The 8,751-nt window shown below is 43.7% G+C and overlaps 1 long non-coding RNA gene across 1 annotated transcript; it reads right to left on the bottom strand.

Annotated features, from left to right (window-relative positions):
• Positions 1 to 5,524: 5,524 nt before the first annotated feature.
• On the bottom strand, positions 5,525 to 6,932 carry LOC115165126 (uncharacterized). The gene is made up of 2 exons (XR_003870071.1): positions 6,737 to 6,932; positions 5,525 to 6,326 (listed from the first exon to the last, which is right to left on the bottom strand). It is a non-coding gene; the product is annotated as an uncharacterized LOC115165126 (long non-coding RNA).
• Positions 6,933 to 8,751: the final 1,819 nt, after the last annotated feature.

The following is an 8,751-nucleotide window of genomic DNA, read 5'->3' as shown; positions in this document are numbered from 1 at the left end:
CATTTGATCGAATTCCTGTTCTGGCCTATCGGAGTGATAAGACTGTCTGCGGTGTCCAATGGTCGTGTACAAGAGGCGGGACATGGGCTGGTCTAGTTTTCAAGGGAGGAAAAAAAAGTTCGTAACTTGAACAATGACACGTGACGATGGAAACGCTGAATGGTTGTCAGGTGACCTTCTCTAATACCTGTCTGAATTTTTCACATATAACCTTTCACCCTTTAATCAAGTACAGTATAACTATGTGAACAACTGAACACTGCAGAAAACCAGCAGATGTTTGCAAAGACGTGGCCAGGTATCCAATTTCATATACAGCAGTCATTCTATAGGATCAGGTTGTGTTTTTACAGAACATCCTGCTGACTATGCGCTGAAATTGCAGGAAAAGTTTCCTTTCTACATGACATGAGTTACTACCGTAATAACAAATGGTTTGGGGAAGTGAAGGAAATGTGCCAGTGAAACTCAGTACTCTTAGGCAATTCATAGGCCTTTGCCTGAACTATAGACAATGAAACTAGTTTTGAGTATTACTAGCAAGGGCATGAAGAATGAGTACAGTACATTCTCCAGCAGATGGAGACAAACACACAGATGTCTTTGTCTCTTGTGTGTCTTTCGCTCTGTTTATCTGTATGTACACTGACTGTACAAAACATTAGGAACATCTTCCTACTATTGAGTTGCACCACTTTTTGCTCTCAGAACAGCCTCAATTCATCGGGGCATGGAGTGTTGAAAGCGTTCCACAGGGATGCTGGCCCATGTTGACTCCAATGCTTCCCACAATTGTGTCAAGTTGGCTGGATGTCCTTTGGGTGGTGGACCATTCTTGATACACACAGGAAACGGTTGAGCATTGCAATTCTTGACACACTCAAACCGGTGCGCGTGTCACCTACTACCATACCCCATTCAAAGGCACTTCAATCTTTTGTCTTGCCCGTTTACCCTCTGAATGGCACACATGCACAATCCAATTAGCCTAGATGAAGAGGAGACAGGTTAAAGAAGGATTTTTAAGCCTTGAGACAATTGAGACATGAAGTGGATTTAACAGGTGACATCAATAAGGGGTCATAGGTTTCACCTGGATTCACCTGGTCAGTTTATGTCATGAAATAGCACACTCGCTGTTTTGTACACTCTGTATCTCTCTCTCTCTCTCTCTCTCTCTCTCTCTCTCTCTCTCTCTCTCTCTTTCACACACACACACACACACACTCACTCCTTTACTCCACCCTCCATCATAACCATAGGATGAAAGATCAAATTCTTTGAGAGGCTAGTTAAGGACTATATCATCTCCACATTACCCGAAACCCTAGACCCACTAGAATTCTCATATTGCCAAACAAATCCATGGACGATGCAATCACCATTGCACTGCACACTGCCCTATCCCAGGATATGTTGTTTCCAGTTTGCATAAAGTCCAGCTCTTTAAGGGCCGTCGTGGTATCGGCTTGAGGGGGATGTACACAGCTGTGACTATAACCGAGGAGAATTCTCTTGGGAGATAATACGGTCGGCATCTGATTGTGAGGTATTCTAGGTCGGGTGAACAAAAGGACTTGAGTTCCTGTATGTTATCACAACCACATCATGAGTTGTTAATCATGAAACATACACCCACGCCCTTTTTCTTCCCGGAGAGAAATAACCTCTCACTCATTGTCAACAGAACAACGGAGATGATCTTGATCTTCAGGAATCAGCAGAGGGAGCACCCCCCTATCCACATCGACGTGACCGCAGTGGAGAAGGTGGAAAGCTTCAAGTTCCTTGGACTACACATCACTGACAAACTGAAATGGTCCTCACACACAGACAGTGTGGTGAAGAAGGTGCAACAGCGCATCTTTAACCTTTTTTGGCTTGGCACCTAAAACCCTCACAAACTTTTACAGATGCACAATTGAGAGCATCCTGTCGGGCTGTATCACTGCCTGGTATGGCAACTGCACCGCTCGCAAACACTGGGCTCTCTAGAGGGTGATGCGGTCTGCCCAGCGCATCACCGGGGGCAAATTACCTGCCCTCCAGGACACCTACAGCACCCGATGTCACAGGAAGTCCAAAAAGATGAAGGACAACAACCACCCGAGCCACTGCCTGTTCACCCCGCTATCATCCAGAAGGCGAAGTCAGTACAGGTGCATCAAAGCTGGGACCGAGAGACTGAAAAACAGCTTCTGTTTCAAGGCCATCAGACTGTTAAATAGCCATCACTAGCACATTAGAGGCTGCTGCCTATATACATAGACTTGAAATCACTTGCCACTTTAATAAATGGCACACTAGTCACTTTAATAACGTTGCATATTTTGCATTACTCATCTCATATGTATATACTGTATTCTATCCTATTCTACTGTATCTTAGTCAATGCCGCTCTGACATTTCTCGTCCATATATTTAAACATTCTTAATTCCATTCCTTTACTTAGATTTGTCTGTATTGGGTATATGATGTGAAATTGTTAGATATTGTTAGATATTACTGCACTGTACTGCACACTACACCCTCAATAACATCTGCTAAACACGTGTATGTGACCAATAAAATGTGATTTCCCACCAGGACAAGAGAAATACCTATGTAAGAATGCTGTTCATCGACTACAGCTCAGCCTTCAACACCATAGTGCCCTTCAAGCTCATCACTAAGCTCAGGGCCCTGGGTCTGAACCACTCCCTGTGCAACTGGGTCCTGGACTTCCTGATGGGCCGACCCCAATTAGTGAAGCCACCTCTGACTTGCTGATCCTCAACATGGTGGTGGTGCATGCTCAGCCCGCTCCTGTACTCCCTGTTCACCCATGACTGCTTGGCCACGCACGTCTCCAACTCAATCATCAAGTTTTCTGATGATACAACAATGGTAGGCCTGACTACCAACAACGGTGAGACAGGCCACAGGGAGGACGTGAGAGCCCTGGCGGAGTTATGCCAGGAAAATAACCTCAACAAAATGAATGAGCTGATCGTGGACTACAGGAGACAGCAGCGAGAGCATGCCCCCATTCACATCGACGGGTCCTCAGTAGAGAGGGTCAAACGTTCCTCGGCGTGCACATCACAGACAACCTGAAATGGTCCCTTCAGACAGACAGTGTGATGAAAAAGGTGCAACCAACCTCAGGAGGTTGAAGAAATTTGTCTTGGCCTATTAGACCCTCACAAACTACAGATGCACCATTGAGAGCATGCATTCGGACTGTATCACCACCTGGTACGGCAATTGCACCGTCCACAAAGCTGGGACCGAGAGACTGAGAAACTGCTTCTATCTCCAGGCCATCAGACTGTTAAATAGACACCACTAGCCGGCCTCCGCCAAGCACCCTGCCCTGAACCTTATTCGCTGTTCTAGCCGGTTATCACCCGGTACTCTACCCTGCACCTTAGAGGCTGCTGCCCTATGTACATAGAGTCATTGGACACTATTCACTTTAATAATGTTAACATACTCTTTTACCCACTTTATATATACAGTACCAGTCAAAAGTTTGGACACACCTACTCATTCAAGGATTTTTCTTTATTTTTACTATTTTCTACATTCTAGAATAATAGTGAAGACATCCAAACTATGAAATAACACATATGGACCAAACAAGTGTTCTACAAATTGAAATATATTTTATATTTCAGATTTTTCAAAGGTGCCACCCTTTGCCTTGATGACAGCTTTGCACACTATTGGCATTCTCTCAACCAGCTTGATGAAGTACACACCTGGAATGCATTTCAATTAACAGGTGTGCATTGTTAAAAGTTAATTTGTGGAGTTTCTTTCCTTCCTAATGCATTTGAGCCAATCAGTTGTGTTGTGACAAGGTAGGGGTGGTATACAGAAGATAGCCCTATTTGGTAAAAGACCAAGTCCATCTCAAGGCAAGCACAGCTCAAATAAGCACAGAGAAATGACAATCCATCATTACTTATAAGACATGAAGGTCAATCCGGAAAATTTCAATAACTTTGAAAGTTTTTTTCAAGTGCTGTCGCAAAAACCATCAAGCACTATGATGAAAGTGGCTCTCATGAGGACCACCACAGGAAAGGAAGACACAGAGTTACCTCTGCTGCAAAGGATAAGTTCATTAGAGTTACCAGACTCAGAAATTGCAGCCCAAATAAATGCTTCACAGAGTTCAAGTAACAGACACATCTCAACATCTGTAACAGACACATCAACAACTGTTCAGAGGAGACTGCATGAATCAGGCCTTCATGGTCAAATTGCTGCAAAGAAACCACTAGTAAAGGACACCAATAATAATAAGAGACTTGCCTGGGCCAAGAAACACTAGCAATGGACTTTAGATCGGTGGAAATCTGTCCTTTGGACTGATGAGTCCAAATTTGAGATTTTTGGTTCCAACCGCCGTGTCATTGTGAGACGCAGAGTAGGTGAACAGATGATCTCTGCATGTGTAGTTCCCACCGTGAAGCATGGAGGAGGAGGTGTGATGTGTGTGGGTGCTTTGCTGGTGACACTGTCAGTGATTTATTTAGAATTCAAGGCACAATTAACCATCACGGCTATCACAGCATTCTGCAGCGATACGCCATCCCATCTGGTTTGCGCTTAGTGGGACTATAATTTGTTTTTCAACAGGACAATGGCCCAACACACCTCCAGGCTGTGTAAGGGCTATTTGACCAAGAAGGAGAGTGACGGAGTGCTCTATCAGATGACCTGGCCTCCACAATCACCCAACCACATCCCAATTGAGACTGTTTGGGATGAGTTGGACATCAGAGTAAAGGAAAAGCAGCTAACAAGTATTCAGAATATGTGGGAACTCCTTCAAGACTGTTGGAAAAGCATTCCAAGTGAAGCTGGTTTAGAGAATACCAATAGTGTGCAAAGCTGTCATCAAGGCAAAGGATGGCAACTTTGAAGAATCTGAAATATAAAATATATTTTGACTTGTTTAACACTTGTTTGGTTATTACATGAGTCCATATGTGTTATTTCATAGTTTTGATGTCTTCACAACTATTATACAATGTAGAAAAAAGTAAACATAAAGAAAAACTCTGGAATGAGTAGGTGTGTCCAAACTTTTGACTGGTACTGTATATAGTGTATTCTAATCATGTAGAGTATAAATATTTTTCTTCTGGATTATTATTGCTAGGTATTACTACACTGTTGGAATTAGAAACACAAGCATTTCGCTGCACCTGCGATTATATCTGCAAATCTGTATATGCGACCAATAAACTTTGATTTGATCATGGAAATGTTATGCAATGTTTTACAAACGGTGGGCCTGTCTGACTAAATAGTGAAGAGTGACCATGTGAAAAGTAATCTACTTGCATCACATAGAAAATGGTGTTTTGTTTTCCACAGGAAACCTCTCATCGTCACCCTTTCCTGTTGCATTCCACCCAGACTGAAGAGGGAGATTGAGAAAGATGAAGAGGGAAAAGAGAGAGAGAGATAAAGGTCTGTTTATGTGACACCAGAACAAGTGGGGAAGAATTGGCGTTTACACATGGAGCCAGAGATTGTCAAATATTTAATCTTCAAATTACTCAACCAAAATACATTTTTATGGTGTGGAACAAATTCATAACATACATATAAAACATGACTGTTCTTCCACTAATACTAAAGTGTGACAGTGTGCAACACAGCCCGACCACTACGAGCAATAATCATAACTTGAAAACGTATTTCTCTCATCCCCTCTTTTTAATTTTTTTTAAACAGTCACAGTTTTTATAACACTCCTCCCTCTCTCCCCTATGAGCACCACCTTCCCATCCTCCCTCTCCTCCCTCGTTATCTCTCTCCTCCTCTTCGTCAGGAAGCGAAAGCCCACCACACTGCCCACCACCCCAAAACTGATAGCCAGAACCACCAATCCCAGCCCCAGGAGGTGCGAGGTCCGGCCCCCGACCTGCACTGATTGGTCCCAGATACCCAGGGCAACCACACTTAGGCCAATCAGAGTGCCCCAAACACCAAAGGCTAGCATGCAGGAGCCACAGGACAGTTCAGCGCCCCCGGTTATTACGGTGATGCCTGCCACGGAGACAACCCCTCCTGGTAGGGTCACCATCTCTGATTTGGAGTCATAAGTCACGGCGGTGGTGGCACCTGGGAGAGCAGAGGAATCCAGGGTGTCCATCTTTGTTGTTATCTTTTAGATGTCTCTTTCGTACTCCGTTAGTAGCTTCTGTACATATCTCTGTTACTCCTTTTGTATATTTCTCTTTGCTTTGTTGCTCTCTTGGCTTTGTGTCCTGTGTCCAGTCTTGTGTCCAGTCTCGTGTTCAGTCTTGTGTCCAGTCCTGGGCTACAAAGTAGTCAGTTAAAGCACATGGATGGAGGTGTGTTCATCTCGTCTGCAGTATATGTTTTACTTTTGAATGATATGATCGTGATGCAATATAATTACATTTACATTTAACATTTAAGTCATTTAGCAGACGCTCTTATCCAGAGCGACTTACAAATTGGTGCATTCACCTTAAGATATCCAGTGGAACAACCACTTTACAATAGTGCATCTAAATATTTTTTTTGGGGGGGGGGTTAGAAGGATTACTTTATCATATCCTATCCCAGGTATTCCTGGAATAGGATTAGTCCCTAATCAATATCACATGACTCTACAGCTTTAACTCAAGCATGAAATAAATAGAGAAAAAACACTGCTTTAAAGAGAAAGAAAACTATTTAATTTGAGAGAAAATAAATACTCACCTCAGTGGCTTCCTATCAATACTGGACCAAAGAGCACATTGGTTGGTTGATGTGTAAAATGTTGGTCTGTGGACGTCCTTTCCATTCATGAAAATCATTCGATTACTGAAGAGCCCAAATGTATGGGTTTTCTCATCTTCAGTAAAGGCCAAACTGTGTTGACTTTCTCTGTGGGGAGATTCTCAAGAAATGGGAGCAGACGACTCATTGCTTGTCACCTTTATCATGTGACGCCTACAAAGACGGAGGCGGACGCAGTTGTTATGATTGTTGTTATCATTTGTTTGTTTCTGCTGTTCTCTGTATTCAGTAGGAAGGTCTCGTCTGTCATTAAGCCTCATTATGACCCATTAACTGGTATTTATCTAGGACCCCTTCCTTTTCCTCTCCCTCGTTCCCTCGCTCTCTCTCTCTGAAGGTTTGGGCTGTGTCCCACCAAGGCATTGTTTGGGTAGACTTAGAGTTTATGTTTTTTCTAGTTCTTAAAAGGTTTCCCTCTCCTTGTTTCCAATATCACTTCCTCTCTTTAAGTGCTCTTTCTGCACTATTCTACTGAAAATAAATCACATTAGTAATGGTGAATTTGACTGTGTTCATAAAAAGCCTCAGAACGTCTTTTCCACTCCTGTGCTCATATATTTAGGTTTATAGCTCCTTATTTTGACCCTGAGGCAATGAGACTTTATAAGTACAGTAGTACTGTTTTTAACTGTATGGAATTTGCTTTTCAGTGTACTGCTTCTTGCGGTTTGCTACGGTCAGGAAATATATATCTACAGCCTGAATGTTGTTATCCATAAGGTACTGGGAGGTAATTTACCAATGCAGACCTGTGGAGGACACAGGTGGAGAGGTCACGGGGGTTCAGCCGTATTACCTATATGTGTCAGTAAGAACCCAGGATGATCCTCTTGCCAGGCCACAGAATGAGGCTCCCGTCTGTCTGAAGACCAGAAGACATCCCTACCACAGACAGACAGACGTACTCACACGTTGACTCAGTTAACTGCTTGTGTAACAGAGGGGTTTCCTGGCACGGTAGCTAGTACGACTGTTTACGAACAAACTCTGACATTCCCAGAAATGTGCCAATGTTGATCTGAAGCCATGAATCACATAAAATAATGCCATGTTTCCACCTGAGATTTCCCCCAGTGTTTTACCCAAAGGGCTCAGACTTGTATGATTCTATCTCCACGGACCGGCACCTGTGTCTCAGTGTGCCATGGCATCGACGGTCCTGCTCTGAGTTGGGGCCAAGGCCTGGCCACTGATACTTTTCAGCCTTTGTTTACATAACAATGGTGACTGTGAACATGGGTTAACACCTTTCTATGGTTAACACGTTCTCACAAAGCAACTGTCTTGATGACCCAGAGGTTGTTGATTCTGCTCTTTACAAGTCGTTGATAGTCTACTCCTGCCTTTTCACCCCAAGTCTTTAGTGTCACACTCCTGATGGAAACAAAATAACACTACAGCCTACATTAAAATAAACACATGATGGCACACTGATGCTGGGTAGGTCTGAGGTGGAAATTCAGCATTATAGCTGTCACTGTAAAAAAAGAATCAGTAACCGTTAGTTTCAGCAGATGCCTTTACTATCACAAAAAATGGTTATGTCCAGGTCAGGAATCTAACACTGGGCCTGTGGTTATGTCCAGGTCAGGAATCTAACACTGGGCCTGTGGGTATGTCCAGGTCAGGAATCTAACACTGGGCCTGTGGGTATGTCCAAGTCAGGAATCTAACACTGGGCCTGTGGTTATGTCCAAGTCAGGAATCTAACACTGGGCCTGTGGTTATGTCCAGGTCAGGAATCTAACACTGGGCCTGTGGGTATGTCCAGGTCAGGAATCTAACACTGGGCCTGTGGTTATGTCCAGGTCAGGAATCTAACACTGGGCCTGTGGGTATGTCCAGGTCAGGAATCTAACACTGGGCCTGTGGTTATGTCCAGGTCAGGAATCTAACACTGGGCCTGTGGTTATGTCCAGGTCAGGAATCTAACA

The sequence above is a fragment of the Salmo trutta genome, chromosome 3 (genome assembly GCF_901001165.1).
Source record: "Salmo trutta chromosome 3, fSalTru1.1, whole genome shotgun sequence".
Taxonomy (NCBI): domain Eukaryota; kingdom Metazoa; phylum Chordata; class Actinopteri; order Salmoniformes; family Salmonidae; genus Salmo; species Salmo trutta.
This window is presented reverse-complemented; position numbering and strand designations above follow the sequence as displayed.